At 36.3% G+C, this 16,431-nt stretch overlaps 1 long non-coding RNA gene and 1 pseudogene across 1 annotated transcript; both read right to left on the bottom strand.

Annotated features, from left to right (window-relative positions):
- Positions 1 to 5: 5 nt before the first annotated feature.
- Positions 6 to 1,089, bottom strand: LOC142625981 (uncharacterized). The gene is made up of 2 exons (XR_012842435.1): positions 995 to 1,089; positions 6 to 558 (listed from the first exon to the last, which is right to left on the bottom strand). It is a non-coding gene; the product is annotated as an uncharacterized LOC142625981 (long non-coding RNA).
- Positions 1,090 to 1,160: 71 nt separating this feature from the next.
- LOC142625541 (protein GRIP-like) lies at positions 1,161 to 7,148 on the bottom strand (annotated as a pseudogene).
- Between the last annotated feature and the right edge of the window lie 9,283 nt (positions 7,149 to 16,431).

The following is a 16,431-nucleotide window of genomic DNA, read 5'->3' as shown; positions in this document are numbered from 1 at the left end:
ATGAATTGTAAAAATTTCTAGAAATTGCTATTGACCTTATTCCATTGGTATTGACAGAAACCTCGTTGGAAATTGCCTTCTTGTTTCTCCATGATATAATTCTCACATATACTATACATTGAATTGTAAAAAAGAAAAAAGAGATTGGGAAAAAAGAAAATAAATAAATAAAAAAGGGCTTGTGTGGCTGCATGCAAGTCTTCCAGGAAGAGTAACTGAATACTGCCAAAATGTTTCTCCTCCCTCTTGATATTGAGGTATATCATTCTCTCTTTTAATCGTTCGTTACAATATCCGAACCTTTTCATGAACCAATGTAGTGTTTTTACAAAAAGAATACAAGATAAACTGAGACCACACCTGCGGTGAGCAGCCAACACCATTGCTGCTGATTTTCAGTAGCAGATAATCCTCATACAATAAAAGAATCCTTTGACTTATTATCCACTTTTAAGAAAATGAGAATCTTGAGAAAAGAGAACGGGATCCTGGACCATCGCTAGCCGGGCTTGGTGGAACATCTGTAGAGGCACGGTATGCTTGTTGACACTTGTGAATCTGCATTTGCATGCAACATGCAGTAAGTAACAGATGGTTGCAGATATTGTACTGAACCTCATTGCCACTTTTCAGAGAGCAATTTCTAATATATGATTAAACACATCCTAGAATAATGTACTGAGCTGCAACGCAGCATCACAGCTTGAAACCATGTCAGAAAAGGCATACATGACTTCAAAAAGGTCAACAAATAGGTACTTACTCATCTTATCTAAATGCACTTCTGAAGTTTTATGCAATTTTCTTCCAAGGAAACATAGTGGATTGACAGGTTTGGAATGATTACTCATAATGCTATTTTATGGCCCTAGGCTACCATACAATGGGGCAGCTTACCATGACTTATTTCATTATGCAAAATAAGATAGAGACCATGACTTAAATCAGAATACCCTATAAAACTGGAGCATCTAATACAAATTGAGAATTTTACCTCTTCAGGACTAAATTGAAGCAACATTCCAATCACGGGTAGTAGCGCCTCCACTTCACCTGTTGTGGCAAAAATCATTATAATTAAAACTACCAAGTTTTCTAGCATCACCAACATACATACTTAATCGGCAAAAGTGAATAAAATTCAAAAGTTACTTTCGTGATTATAACAGTTTTTTCAAATATGTCATATCTACCCCTTCCCTCTTCTGCATTCTTTCCATGTTGCGAAGCTCAGTCTTCAGCATGGCTTCCTGTGCTCATTATGTTCAAACTTCTATTATAAACTAATGAGAAGCTCTACTCCCCTTCCCCACTTCTGAATATTGAAGAAAGAAGGCAAAATTGGACACAAAGACTTATAATATGAGTAGTCCTTGGGTTTGAGGCACATGGAAAACACTTTCTTTTTTTCAACTTCCCTACATATATTCATAGACATGTAATAATCCTGTACTTCCATTTTATCAACCTCACATTTTCATTTCAGTTGCACTAGTCTCATAAAAATGTTTCTTGGTAGCCAGCATTTCTTTGCTTTCATTTAAAAACACAAACAATTGAATCTGCAAAAATTCAGACAACTGTATACCTGTTGGCTATGGAGACGATTCTCACGTTCAAGCTCTTCAATTTCCTCCTGAATTGAAACGAAAATCAGAAACTAAACTGGGGGAAAAAAACCATTTAATTTAGATTTCATCTGACATACTTGAAGTGCTAAAATATGCCGTTGTGATTGTGCTAGCTCTTCCTCTCTCTGAGCTTGCTGCCTTGCCAAAAGCTGAATTTCAAAAGAAAAATCATCATCAACCAAAATTTTACTTGCATGCAATGCATGAAACAAATTATTCCAAAGATGTACCAGTTAGTAAGCATCCATTCATATTAAAGAGAACTTTGCGTAATTGATACGTGTTTCCCAGGAAATTGTCCATCTTCATTGGAGAACTATAGTGATATAGTTTCTTTTTTGAAAATAAAGGCTATTGTGATATCCATCATTATTCAAAAGCATAAACAACAGCTACTTGAACATTATCCACAAAATCTTCAATTAACTAATGAATACAAAAGATCATCAAGATATAAAGCCTAGGTGGAAGCAGGAAACTTTTGAGGGAAAATTTAAAGAACACAAGATTAGCATACTGTAGGGACATTGAGCCCAGTAATTTATGAAGGGTGGCCCAAGAATATCTTTTGGGCTAAAAGCCCCAATCCGAGGACATCCAATGATCTAAGGGTGTGTGAATGTTAACTCATAAAAAAAATACTAGGTAAAAAAAGCAAGTGTCTGAATAAATATGTCCGAGGAAGATTGTGTCCTCGGATAATGAAGCCGAGGTAATAGAAGGGAAGGTTTAATATCCCCCAAGCTATGTTATAGAAATTCCTATGGTTTAGGAAAGACACGGTACACGTGGAGGATAATAGAAATGGCGGTGGAATATCTAAGATAAAGCTGCTACCACCGCCCCCGCATTAAAGACTCTGCAACTGATATGTTGGCCGCATTAATGGAAAAATGGGACCTGAACATGAGGTTTGAAACTTGGCCCCAGTCTCCAGAAGACTTCTAAGAAAAATGGATGGGACAAGTATCTAAGCCAGCGTTATAACCATGAGGTGGAAGATGAGAAGGGGAGAAGGAGGAAGTATAAAAGAAAGAAGGGACCTTCGATAACAGGGGGGATAAAAAGAAAAGAAATAGAAGGAAGAGGAAATTATAGACTTGACTATTCTCAATTGTAATCAATCTAGCAGCAGTATTATAAATTATCCTCGGATTGTGTCCGAGGAGGAGCTTTCATACACATTCATATAAACAACTCCTTGTTTGTGCCTTAGGCCCGAAAAGCCCATCTTCCTTTGTTGTTTAAACATCTTTAGAACCTAGGTTTTAAGCTCACTTTCTACAAAATTAATTGTAAAAAAGGTCTTTTCAAGCCCTTTCCCTTCTAATTGTGGGTCAGAGGCTCGAACTGTGTCCTTACACATACAAACTGCCAACTGGTGACAAAATAAATAAATATTTCTAGTTTGTTTGATTCATACATGCTCACGTTTCAGGTGAGCAAGCTCTCCTTTTACACTTTCCACAGAAGCTCTAAACCGTGCTGCCTCACCAGTTGAAGCTGCATCCATCTCTGCAATCTTAGACTCTTTCTCTGCAATTGGCACCAGGTAATACGTCTTCAACACTTAGTCCAACTCATCATGTGAATTTTTTTAAGAAATTCAACGGCGCTAAGCTATAAAAATATGCTATTGAGTTAAAGAAATTACAATTTAAAACAAGCTATGCCCTATACTATTTCCGTTTTGTTGATACCCTTACACATGCATGCACGCAAGTGCACACACACCCCAAAAAAAAAATGTCATCCTAATTAGAAGAGTGTCATATTAGGAGCATTCGGTGGATCAGCTCATAGCATTATTTACGGGGATGTTATTTGACTGGTCTTGTTCTTGGGGATTCACTTCTACTGATTCCGTTCCTTTGTTCTTAGATTCCCTTCTTATTTGTACATAGTTTTCTTATTTGTATCTCTAGCAGTTTAGCAAGACGTTCATGGAACAAAGAAACAACTACAACCTCACCCCTATCTTATTGTTATAGGGAAGGAGGGGCCATTTGAGCTAGAGCGCATTGGCAGAACAAGAAAATAATTCACTACACTACCGCTTCTCTTTTACTGAACACGAGTCAATAATAGAATGAACCTCATTTGAATAACTCAACTCCTACCTGTAGTGAAGAAATAGTTTGGGTAGCTTTGCTTCTATCAGATAGTGCATCAGCAAGTTGAGCTTCCAAACTCTCCAAATTCTAAAAAGGAAACAGAGGACAGTTCTGAAGCTAAGGCACAAAATGTTGCATGGAGCAGTAAAGAAAAACAAAAAACTCTCAATGGTTTTTTTTTTTTGGATAACTAACAATAAAAGTTCTTTATGTTTAGCCATCTGAATGCAAATTTACCTTCTGATGTTTAGCAGAGAGCTCAGCTATTGAAGCTTGCCTTTTTTCATCTGCAGCTTGTAACAATCCCCGCATGTCTTCCAACATCTAAAATATAAGCAAGTTAAGACTCACTATTAATTCGCTTCATACAAGCAACAATTAAGACAGCAAAGGCATATCAATGCTAGAAAATTTTCAACATGGAAGAGCGAAACAATAATATATCAAATCAAGTCAAAGAGATACAAAAGCCGGTCAAAACACTTTGTTATGTATGGTGATTCAATTGTCATTAACAGAAGTTTCTTGTAAAGTCACCAAGAATTGTACGCTTGGTCAAAATATATTGATGCAATAAAATTAAATCTTAATACTGAAGCAGTATGTTTTATAAAGCACTTGAATATCTGAAGCATAAAATTGAGGTTATACCCTCAGAAGATCCATTATTTGGCCAAAACAAGAACAGTAACCAAGGTATACAAGCAGAACATCCATAAACAGCGTAGGTATCTCCATGTGCATGAACAAGCAGGGGATTCTATAAGCATCAAAGCAAAGTTTTGAAAGCCAAAAGCCAGCCTTGTCAAAGATCTGCATACCTGCTCCTTCTCCATTAATGACTGTTGCAAGGCCTCAAGAGCACTTTCTTTCGGTTCCAATGAACGCCGCAATTCCTCAATGGTGACTCGGAGTCTAGATTTCAATCATGAGAAGAATGAAAACAGGACTGTAAATATAAATTCTCAAATTTTGATACTGCTTTATGGAACTGCAGAAAGACTTGAGCTTATGGTACAAAACTTCGATTAATTTCCATTTACAAGACACTGTTTTTTTTTTTTAAGGAGTGGGGGTGGTTAACGGAAAAACAGATCTATGATGCAAAAAAAAAAAAAAATGATGCTATCGTTTCTCCCATCAAATATATCACCACACCCACACATGTACCCAACCCACCTGCAAAAATATACAAATATGCACAAGTTTCTCAACTTAATACATAGTTAGAGATTTTACTTATTGTTTGTACTCCTCAATTGTTGTCTCCTTGCATCCATTGCTTTTAATGCATCATTTGCTTGTTGCCGTGTCCGCTCCAGCTCTTGTTGCAATGCTGACTGTTGCGATGATGCTCGCTCAGCTGTTTCACTCACTTCACGAAACCGGACCTCAAGATCATCTTTTTCCTGAAATTGACAATCTCCAAATAACACTTGTCACGTAATTTCGGGCAAAATATGATTATTTCTTTTACTACTTTAAATTAAAGAAGAGGAATATAGTATTCAATGTAGTGCGTGTGTATATATATATTCTTTTAGCTGTTCTCTAAGTTCTTTGTTCATTTTTTTCAAGTGAGGCAACTTAGTGACAATTATTAGTTTCAGCTCAAATGCATTATTATAAAATCACCCATACATGTCACTCCAAAAATGGCCATGACAAAAATAAATAAATGCATGAACTGTAAATCCTCTATATCCGTTTACAATGGGTCTATCTGTTTTAATGAAATATTTACCACAAAACTATTCCAGGAAAAATAAAATACCATAGCAGATAGAGATACTTACACAAACCTAAATTTTTCACTGGCTACATCAAGGTAAGTAAAACCTCAATAAATTTCAATGGAAGATTTTTTTCTAGTAATATTTCCTGTCAAAGCATAAGGTTTTTTTACTTCTTTGAATTTTAAGTCTACAACAGGACCTTTGACAATATAAAAGTCCATCAAGGTTCCGTGAACCAGCATTTTACCAAATCAGGAGACACAAAGTGCACTGCCCATTAAAAAGGACAGGCACAAAAGCTGACACGCTCTAACAATAGCACCATTTCTATGGAAACTTTTGGAACTCACATAGGATATTTAATACAGACACCACAATAATATAATTATCTGAAAATATCACAGGAGATACGGTCCCCAAAAAGATGCAGTTTTAAGGGCAAAGTCTTATTAGAGGGCATTATTTCAAGGATGTGCTTTACTAAAGGCCTCTCAAAGATAATGTGTCTGAATATGGAAACCAGTCACAAGCATTCAAAAAGATACAAGCATTTCAAATGTGGGAAAAGCAGAGAAAATCAAAGAACTGGCTTAGAAGCTTAACATTTAACAATTAATGTGCGTCAGAACAAGTTCATCCTAAAACATGGCAAGATGAACAGTATCATGAGGTTGCAAACCAGGGCAGAAAGAACAAAAGGCAATTTACCTTTTGAACATCTTGTACCGTGGTTTTGCTCGTTTGTGAAGCCTGCTAAATTTTGAGTCAAGTACGGAGTACTTCTCTTCACGGTCTTTTATTTCTTGATCCAACTTCTGTTAAGCTATGTAATGAAATGATGCTATGCATTTAGACTAAGATAAAAGGTTCTATAAAGATGACTCTGTGACTTTGGTGAAAGATGAAACTACAAATTTTCTCTTTCGAAATGCCCACCAAAAAAAAAAAAAAAAAAAACAGTCCTCAGCCTCCACTCTGCAGCTATAATGTAGAGATTCTGTTTTATTAATTGATTACTTAAAAATAAATATATAGAGGATGAATTTCTAGTATATAAAAAAATGTAAATATATATCTCTTCCACAGTTTGCCAACTTATATACTTAAACAAATCTTGTAACACAGATGAAAGAGTTCGAACAGATAAAAATCTGACCTTCAGCCAGCTTTGCAGAGAGCTCTTGGGCTTTTGCATCTGCCTCTGAGTATGCCACTGTAAGATGCTTCAAAGCCTCCTCTGCTGCATTCCTAGTCTGTTTTTCCTCCAAAAGTTCTCTCTTCAAAGATTCTATCCTTTCACGAAGTTCTTTCACATCTTCAGATTCCTCACCTTCTGTCTCATTTGCCTTTGTCTGTTGATTAGACACACTACATTCTGATTGACTATTTTTCAAATCCTCAAATTGGGACTTCAAGAATTCATTCTGAAACTTCAGCTCGGTAATCATTTGAACGAACTGATCATGAGTATCATCCGAACTTGGGTTGACATCCTCAGGCAACCCATTTTCCACGGCAATATTTCCATTTGCTCACGTAATTTGTGTCAGGCAACTGTTTCTCAGATTTTAAATCATCAGAAGCATGACTTTCCAATTCCAGCACTCCAGCAGTATCACCTCCTTCCGCTTCCATCTATGCACTATTCAGTTTCACTCTTCTGTACACATCACCTGCAACATAAACACAACTTATGTAAAAGGAGCTAAACATTACGTAATCAAATATTATTGAAAAAAAAAAAAAAAAAAAGACTACTCATTGTACATAGAGGAATCATTTACAGAAGTGCTCGGAAAAAAGTACTACTTTTTATCAAATACCTGAACGACTTTATTTATTTATGACACTACTTTTTAATGAGACAATGTAGTGTTACAAAAAGAATACAAGATGTACTGAGATCACACTTGCTGCAAGCAATCAACATCATTGCAGAGCATATTAAAGTTAATTTATGCACCAATCACAAGTTAACAGGTGTTGATTTGGAAGTGAGAATAGGAGTGCCGGTGTCCTTAGCATTATTTCTTGGAGATTAGCTTAGTGGGCCCATCTTAACCCAATTGCAGTTGGTCGGCATTCATCACCAGTAGTGGGTTTTAGTAATGGGCTTAGGGCTATTTTTGTGTGCTGCATTGTGAGCCCAAATTGAATTAACTTGCACATGGGCTAATTTTAATGGATTTTGGGTTGATTTTGTTAATTTTTGAGGAACTTGTGATTTGTATTTTGATAGATTGATAGACCATAGGCGGGCCCATAGCTGTCCAAAGACCGCCCTCATTAGTCTCTTTACTCTTTACTTTTTAATATCACAATTATTATTCTCTTGTTTCCAAATACTGAGAGTGAGAGCTCGTTCTACTCTTTACTCTGTAACATCACAATTATATTATCTTCTACTCTCTTTTCAACAATCTCACTTCTGATTTAAATCAACCTAACCTAAGATTATATTCCATTTCGTTTCCCCAGATTTGTTTAATGTGTAGGGATTGGCCATATTAGCATGTCATATCTATTATGTTTCGCTGGAAGAATAATCAATTAAATAATCCACTCCAGCTAATGGAAGTTCGTTATAGAGCTAGTTAGTTTTCTCAAATCTATCTTCCCTCTCACTTTGTCAATTTTTTTTTCTTTTAGAAACAAACACACATACACAGGAGGAGAGAGATGGGTTTTAAAACAAAGGAACACCACAAAGTCAACTCATATACTATGATAAATTTGAAGGGAGGATCATCTGTTACTTAACAAAAAAAGAAAAAAAAAATGTTAGCTAAAGTTTTTTTTTTATAAAATTATTTTGCCATGATTAGTGTCGGTACTGGGTTCAACTAATATTTTGTGATTTGATCATACCAATCATTCATTGGCATACATTAAGCTTTTTCCCACTGAAAATCCAATTAATTAAATTGAGAATTTGAGATTTTAGGAGGCATTTAAAGTGTAGGACTTTTTCAAGTCAATGGAAGAAACTACTTTTCTTTTGCTTGATTTTAGAGTGATACTTGCATTTGTAGTAGATAGTTCTATACATCGGGTTCAAGTTTTGAAATACTTGTTTGGCTTTATACTCCTCCATACTGTGGAGATTTGAATTGAAATTTACATCAACAAAAAAAAATTCGCCAAATTTTCGGAATATTAATATCTGGCCACGTACAATTTGTAATGGTGAACACATGAATCTTTTGTGTTTGCCTGGTTCTATGTTGTTGCATTCTTCCGCGAAGGCACCACCGCTTCACTGCATCGCCTGGCCCACTTCACGCAGGTGACGAGTCGATGTTGTCCCACCGATTGGTATGCCTCTCGGACTTTGGCGTCTCTCTTTGTGGCTTCTTTCTTTTATTTGATCAATTTTGTTTCTCCATCTCTGTTTAATATTTATTTTTACTGGAGCACTATTCTAACTATGTTTGAGTGGGACAGTTTTTTTTTTTTTTTTTTTTATGGGAAGACTACAACTTTTATTAAGAAAATCAGATAAAAAATGAGAAGAGCTTATTCTAAAAAGTAAATAGTCTCTTCTATCCAATTCTAATAGTCCGTAATGGCTAGTGCATGCTTTGCTAATAATAGTGCAGGTCTATTGCCTTGCCTTTTCACGTGAGAAAAATCTATTCCATCTAAAAGCCCACAAGACATCTGAATACCCCGCACAACAGATGCTACATGGATGGTGGTGTAGTGGAACCACAGAGTGCATTGTAAACCACTATAGAATCTCCTTCAAAGATGAATTCTTGGACACCTACATCATGTGCAAATTCCAGCCCTACTTCAAACGCCTTAGCCTCCACTTCTAGGGACCCCAAAGGAGCGTTAAGCTTCCTGCTTAGAGTAGCGATAACTTGCCCATTTGAGTCCCTGATCATCACTCCCACACCAGCAGATTTTTTAGCCGAGAAGACTGCGCCGTGGACGTTAATTTTATATCTCGCCGTTGGAGGAGGAGACCACCCCACAGTCCGAGGCACCACTGGACTGGGTTCCGCCTGGATTGCTTCTTGAAACTACTGTAAATATTGACGAGACCACTGGAACAAAGCCGGAGCACTCTTCTTTCTTCCACCATGCCGAACTTCGTTTCGATTATTAGAGAAAAGCGGAGTGTGTTGTTATATAGAGAAAAGCGGGATCTCAATCCTATGTTGTTTTTAATAATGTTTATGTTTTTATTATGCACAGCGGCAAATAACAACAGCTGTGCCTGTGCCTGTGTCAGTGTCAGAGTGTGCCTTTATGACTACCTGCGTCTCTCTCCAAACTCGAAACTCGAAACTCCAACCTCAAACTTTTTTTTTTTTTTTTTGCCTTATGGCGCTGTTCCTGTGCTATATGCTTTGTTTCTCTCTTTGCTTCGTTTCGATTAAGCCTGAGCACTCCTGTAAATATTTTATCTTCTTAAATATTTGTTAAATATTCCAGTACACAGGTATGAAGCCATTCTTGTAACCACTTGTCAGCACTTGTATTAGTTAAATATAAGTTGAAAGCTTTTCTCAATCTATAAAACACCAAACCCATGGGGTAGCTAGTGAGGTCTTAGCATATCCTTTTTCTCTAACTGTTATTATCAGCTATGCAAAAGCAGGATACACAGAATTTAAGCACTTCTGCAGCAGAATAGCAGATTCTGGTATAAACATTTCTCTCAAAAAAAATTCGTTCTCATTTAAAAGGTACTTTCTTGAGTCTTCCAATACATTTATTATGACAGTTTAGCAGGTAGCCAACTATATCAGAGATCTGCAAGTTTCAACCAGCTTTGATGGACAAATTTAAGTGCCTGATTAACTGAACTCTATTGATAAAAAGCCACACAAACTAGAAATATTTATTTTGGCACCAGTTTGTATTTCTAATCATTTGTTCTTTGATTTTTTCCCCAAAAATTTAATGCTCTAACAAAAATTAACCAGCAATCCCATCTCAGGCCTCTCAAAATTTTACGAGAAAAAAACCATTTTATCAACTTAGGGTCTGTTTGGAATCCGCTTATTTTGCTGAAATTGAAATTTTTTTGCTGAAAGTACTATAGATAAAGATAAAAATTAGCTGAAATAGTATAGTGGAACTTATACATAGTACCAAAAAGTGTAATAGGGCTAATGAATAGTAGCAAAAATAAGTAGAATAGTAAAATAAGTTGGGTTTTTTAAGTTGGAGCCAAACGCACACTTAGTTGACAGACGTATTGATTTCAAAGTGAAACAAAAAAAATAAAAGGACAAGATTTGACAATAAATTTAGTTGTAACTTAAGGTTACAACTTCACTTAATATTTTTTTATTGAATGTGAATTTTGACAAATCCACTCTTGGATTATATTTTCTTACTTCTAAGTATATTTTCTATGCTTACAAAATTTCAAGAAAATTAAAAATCAATAGGTATGTCATCAATCATATGTTTAAATTTCAAATTTTATAATATAAAATTATACATAAAAAATAAGTTTGTAAATCGAATAATTACATCCGATTGATATGAAATTTGAAATGTGTATTAAGACTATAAATAACATGTAATTCAACAGTTAAATTTTCAAAACATATAATTATGCTAATTTTTTTAATAAAAGTTGTAGCTTAAACATTCTTCCATGAAGGCACCGAGCTGGTATATGCCGGGTGCAAGATATAATTTTCGGAAGGCACCACTGCTTCACTGCATCGCCTAGCCCACTTCACGCAGGTGACGAGTCGATGTTGTCTCACCGATTGGTATGCCTCTTGGACTTTGGCGGCTCTCTCTGTGGCTTCTTTCTTTTATTTGATCAATTTTGTTTCTCCAACAGTCCAACTCTGTTTAACATTTATTTTTACTGAAGCATTTTTCTAACTATGTTTGAGTGGGACAGTTGGATAGCTTGTGATGCTATGATTCAATATATATTTTTTTATACAAAAATTTAACAAAGAAAAAGCATAATCATGAATATAGTCAAGAGTCAAAAATGCTGTGACTTGTGCTACTGCAGCCAATTTATTGACCCCTACAAGAGCCAAAATAGAAAAAGTGTCATATTTTGCATATTTAACCTTCAAATTTTCACACATTAGTTAAATTAAAGTTGTGAAGATTTACATAATTACCATAGTAATCGCGTATATTGTAGCTTTCTATTCTAATATTTTTTTTTTCTCACCTCTCCTACTCTCATCAGAATATCTCTTTCGCTGCCTCTCCCTTTTGTTCACTCTCACAAAAACCTACAACCCAACTCCACCTATACCCAAACACATATCCTATCCAATTGCCACCACCATCAAAACCTGTTACAACAATGGAAAATCAACTCAAAATCAAACTATCAATGGAAAACCTATAGCCCGAACACAAACCCAAAATCAAAATCAAACTCAATGGAGAAAGAGAGATTTTGGAGGAAAACGACATATCTCCATCAACAGAAAACCCATAAGCCCTAACCCAAACCTAGTGGAGAGAGATTTGAGAGGAGAAAGAGTGCTAAGGGTTGAGAGGAAAGAGAAGAGAAACTTGATAAGTTATGATGGATGCTAAATGCGAGAGAGAGAGAGAGATGACAAAAGTGGTATTAAAGAATATAATGAACATGATTATTTAAATAAAATGGAAGGTAGGATAAATGATCTGATGTTGGTGTTTTGTAAAAGTAACTATGCAAAATAGAAAAAATAGGGTTTTATACTAAAATAGAAGAAAAATTTAGACAAACTAATGTGAATGCTCTAAAGTGAGGGATTGAGGGAGCAACTCTAACAATTTGAAAGAAAAAAGAAAGAAAGAAAGAATGAGATAATGTAATGTATGGGTGAGTAGTCAATAGTGCATTGATTATTTTTTAGTACATTGAAATTTTAATCTATATATATATAATAATAGGAGAAGCGGAGAGAAACTCAAATTATAATCCAAATCAGAGTTCTAATTTTGCGTCATGTGTCCTAAATTATTTATTTTTAAAGAGTTTTATTTCTTAATTTTAGAATCAAATGTGAGACTACATCATAAATATTCATCCAAGTGAATTATTAAGAACAAAAATTAAAGAGTCTAGAATAAATGAATCATAAAAAAAAAAGTGCTTCACAATAATTAAAAAAAAAAGGATAATTTACATTTTATACCTAATAAGATCCTTACAAAATTTTCTAAAGAGTTAATAAAATATAAAAAAAACTATCAATAGTATTTAAATTATATATATAGGAATTATATTATGCATATTATTGTATATATTTAAGTGTATCTATACATATACATAGGATTACAAGCTAGTAATAAATAATTGGCAAACCTTCCAATTTTTTAAACTAAATTCTCATACGTGATAAAACACAAATTGTGTTATTTTTAAAGTAGAATTAAATGAGTAACGAAATGGATATTATAAAATTTACTACAGAATCTTTACAATTTGATGTGTCATCAATTAAAAAAAATGATTCACATATTTATTTATTATGCTTTTAATTTACCAATCACATTCATTATGACATCAATTTATAAAAGTTATGTAGTAAAATTTGTAGAATCCTTATTTTTTTTTTCAATTAAATTCAATATAGCTATATTGGTGAATTTAATTGCACAAATTTAATACCCCTTTTTTCTTTTTTGTCTACTTCTCGCATTAATTCATGTACTTATTATATACCTTGTGTGATTGAATATGTCCATATCTCAAATCTACTTCTCTTGCTAATTTATTTTAAAAGAGTGTCACATTCTATTTTGATAGATAATTACGTTGCAATGCATTTTTTTGATAGAAGATAGAATTCTACTTTAACCTAATCTAAGTGTAAATGTGTGTGAAACTCCTTCCTAGAAACTTAAACTCCGACCCTTACCTCTCACACCCCACAAGATGTTGCAATGCCTTTAACAAAAAATTATTCTATGCATTTTCTTTGGTTGCTAATTTATTAATTTTGAGTAGAGTATAGGTAAAGGTTTTACGCAAGATTATAATTAGTTGAGTGCCTTGTTGGGTATAATTTTCTTCATAATGGTTTTTCTTGGAGTGTTCTTCATTGCCGTTTCCCATTGATTTTATGCAATTAGTGACACATTATTTTACATGCGATTATGTTTTGGAAATTGATGTAATTGGATTAATTGTACTAGTTGACTAATATTGATCTTTTGACATATTTGTTGGAAGAGAAGTGTTATGTTCACAACTTTTTCACAATACTTTATTAATAAATCTTAAATAATAAGTTGTTAGTAGTTTTAATTTAAAATTATTATTGAATTTATTATTTTTATTTGCCAATAATAGTAAATAACAATTGTAAGGACCAAAAATATATATAACAGTCTCCTGCTTTATTTACTCAAGATCCTTTTACAATACATTTGGTAGAGAGGGTTCAACAACAACAGTCCCCCATTCGTAGTCTCTTGATTCCTATTTATATTATTTTCTGCTTTCATCGTAGCCTTACACCTTGCAATCTGCGGTCCTTTTCCCATGACACTTGTCCGTCGGCAATGGAGCAAGATTCCACTTTGCATTCCGCACTGTTCAGGTCATGTCCACATTAATGCGACGGATAGAGGTGATGCTTGCTAATTAATGCGGCCAGAATGGTTGTTGCCGAGCATTTAATGCAACCTTCCAAATCAGCCTACTACATCCAGATATTTGTAACATGTCCCTTATGTAGTTATCGTCCACGCCACCTCATCTTCGGGCACACCCGGAGAGACCTCATCTTGCATACTAAATGTTGGCCTTCCTTTCTTTCGGTCCTCGGGTTCTTAGGTCCTCGGGTCCTCACAACAGCCCCTTTAATACTTGAGTTATTAATCATGAATTAATAACCAAGTTTTAACTTCTCATACACGCTTCTTACCCTTCTTATGTTTTCACACGTATAGACGTCTCTTCACTGCCCCATGATCCGCGTCTGGCGCCTCGTATCCCACGATGAGGCATTTATGGCGTCTGACGCTTCTTTTCCCGCGCACGTTCTACGGTTGGATGAGAAATGTACGGCTCAGATTTTGCTCTTAATTATGAGCGGGAAAGTTACCGCTCTTATTCTTTTACCTCATTACTTCCACTTCCCCCACCCCTATAAAAGCAACTTCTTACGCTGGATAAAGCTCATTTTGACATTTCGAAGGATTGAAAGAAAAGTGAGCTCCCGAGGACCATCCTTAAGCGATCTTCAGAGGTGTGTTCATTTTCCTTTCGTTTTTCTCTTCTTGCTTGCTTTTCTCCTCTTGTAGCGGGGGTTAATGGGTAGATACGCTAAGTTAGTGAATACAGATGAGGCGAAGGCCGCTTTTAAGGACCGATATCGGATCCCCAATGACGTAGATATTACGTATTGTGAGGAAGAAGATATTCCACTGGTGTCTCGGCCACCTGAATCCATTTTGATTCCGATGATTGCATTTATTGAGGGGGGTATGGAAATTCCTATGGGTAGAGTAACTAGGGATTTTCTAATAAATTATAGGCTTACCCCTTCGCAATGCTCCCTAAATGTCCTTAGAATCTTAGGATGCACGGATGCCCTTAATCGAAAACTGGGAACCAATCTGACCTGGCAGGATGTAAATTGGGTATATAACTGCCAAAAAGGGGACAGGACTAAATACTATATGAAGTGTAGAATCCCTTCTGTTAGGCTGATTTCCTGTTTACCCGATTCAAGCAAAGGGATGGATGAAGATTATCTCGTCATCTCGGGCAATTGGCATGACGGATTGCATTGTCCTACCCGAGAAGGGGTACCAGGTAGGGTTCCCGAGGACTAACCTAGCTCTTAGGATTAACCATATTCTTTTCTGTGCTTTACACCACACTATGTATTTGTTCTAATGCCTTCATTTATTATTGCAGACGATTACCATACCGCCCCGAATTTGTCTGCCGTGAACCGTGCCGATTTGAACAGGATTCTTCGGTCGGAGATATTCGTACATAGGGACGGACAGCTTCGAGCACCCCACATCATTCTCGGATACACTCCTTCTACTAAACGTTTCCAAAGCCCGAAGAACGTAATAAGAGCAAGAGATCTAAGGCTAGCTCAAATTGACGTTGCTGCCCCGGGATTCTTATTAGCCATACCTCCCCCTGCAGGAATTCAGGACGCACAACTCCCTGCCCCACTTGCCGCCCAACTGATCTATCCTCCTTTGGAGCAAGCTGCTAATCCTGTCGCTGAGGAAAGAGCTGCCACGCCCGAGCTCCCTCCTCCCGAGGTGACAGAGAAAGACTTTGAGGTGTTCTACCGCCCAGACGCTCCCTCCAGTTCCCAACCGTCAAGCAGCCAAATGGGTTTCCAAGAAAAAGAGCCCGACCTGCTGGCCCTACTACAAGCACATGCAGGCGGCTCTTCGCCAGCGGTGTCGGTTCCTCCTCGTCCCGTTACTCCAGCTGTTACTCAGGCACCTCCCTCGGAGGCGACAGATAAAAAACGCAAGAGGGGTCAGAGTAGCAAACATGTTATAGACATCGAAGAAGGGGAAAACCTCGACCCCTCTGTTAAAGATACCAGGGCTGCAAAGGCCCTTCCCAAGAAAATTGCTCCCACTGGTTCTTCGAAAGACCCCAGTGGTGAATCTACAAGGAAAGCATCAACCTGGCGGCCTAACTTCACCCTCAGCTCGGGCAGCCCTGTTTTGGATGACGCCAATCTGCGGGATCCGAAGAAGGGAAGCTCGAGCCTGGTGGCCGAGTGTCTGGAGAAGGCTCTATGCCTTCCCGAAGACATGGTAGAATTGCGGTCCTTCCGTAAGAGGGAAGTTTTCTTGTCTTTGAAGCAGGATGTAGCTAAGGTACTTTCGAAGTTTTTGCGCATTCCATATATGAGTTTAACTACCTATTATGACTAACCTTATTAACTTAAATATATCATAGGCGGTCCAGGCTTCATTCATGGCTGAGGAGTGGGTAGATCATTCACTGGATCTTGCCTGAAA

The sequence above is a fragment of the Castanea sativa genome, chromosome 2, assembly GCF_040712315.1.
Source record: "Castanea sativa cultivar Marrone di Chiusa Pesio chromosome 2, ASM4071231v1".
Lineage (NCBI taxonomy): Eukaryota > Viridiplantae > Streptophyta > Magnoliopsida > Fagales > Fagaceae > Castanea > Castanea sativa.
Note: the sequence above shows the minus strand (reverse complement) of the source record. Positions and strands in the feature narration are given on the sequence as shown.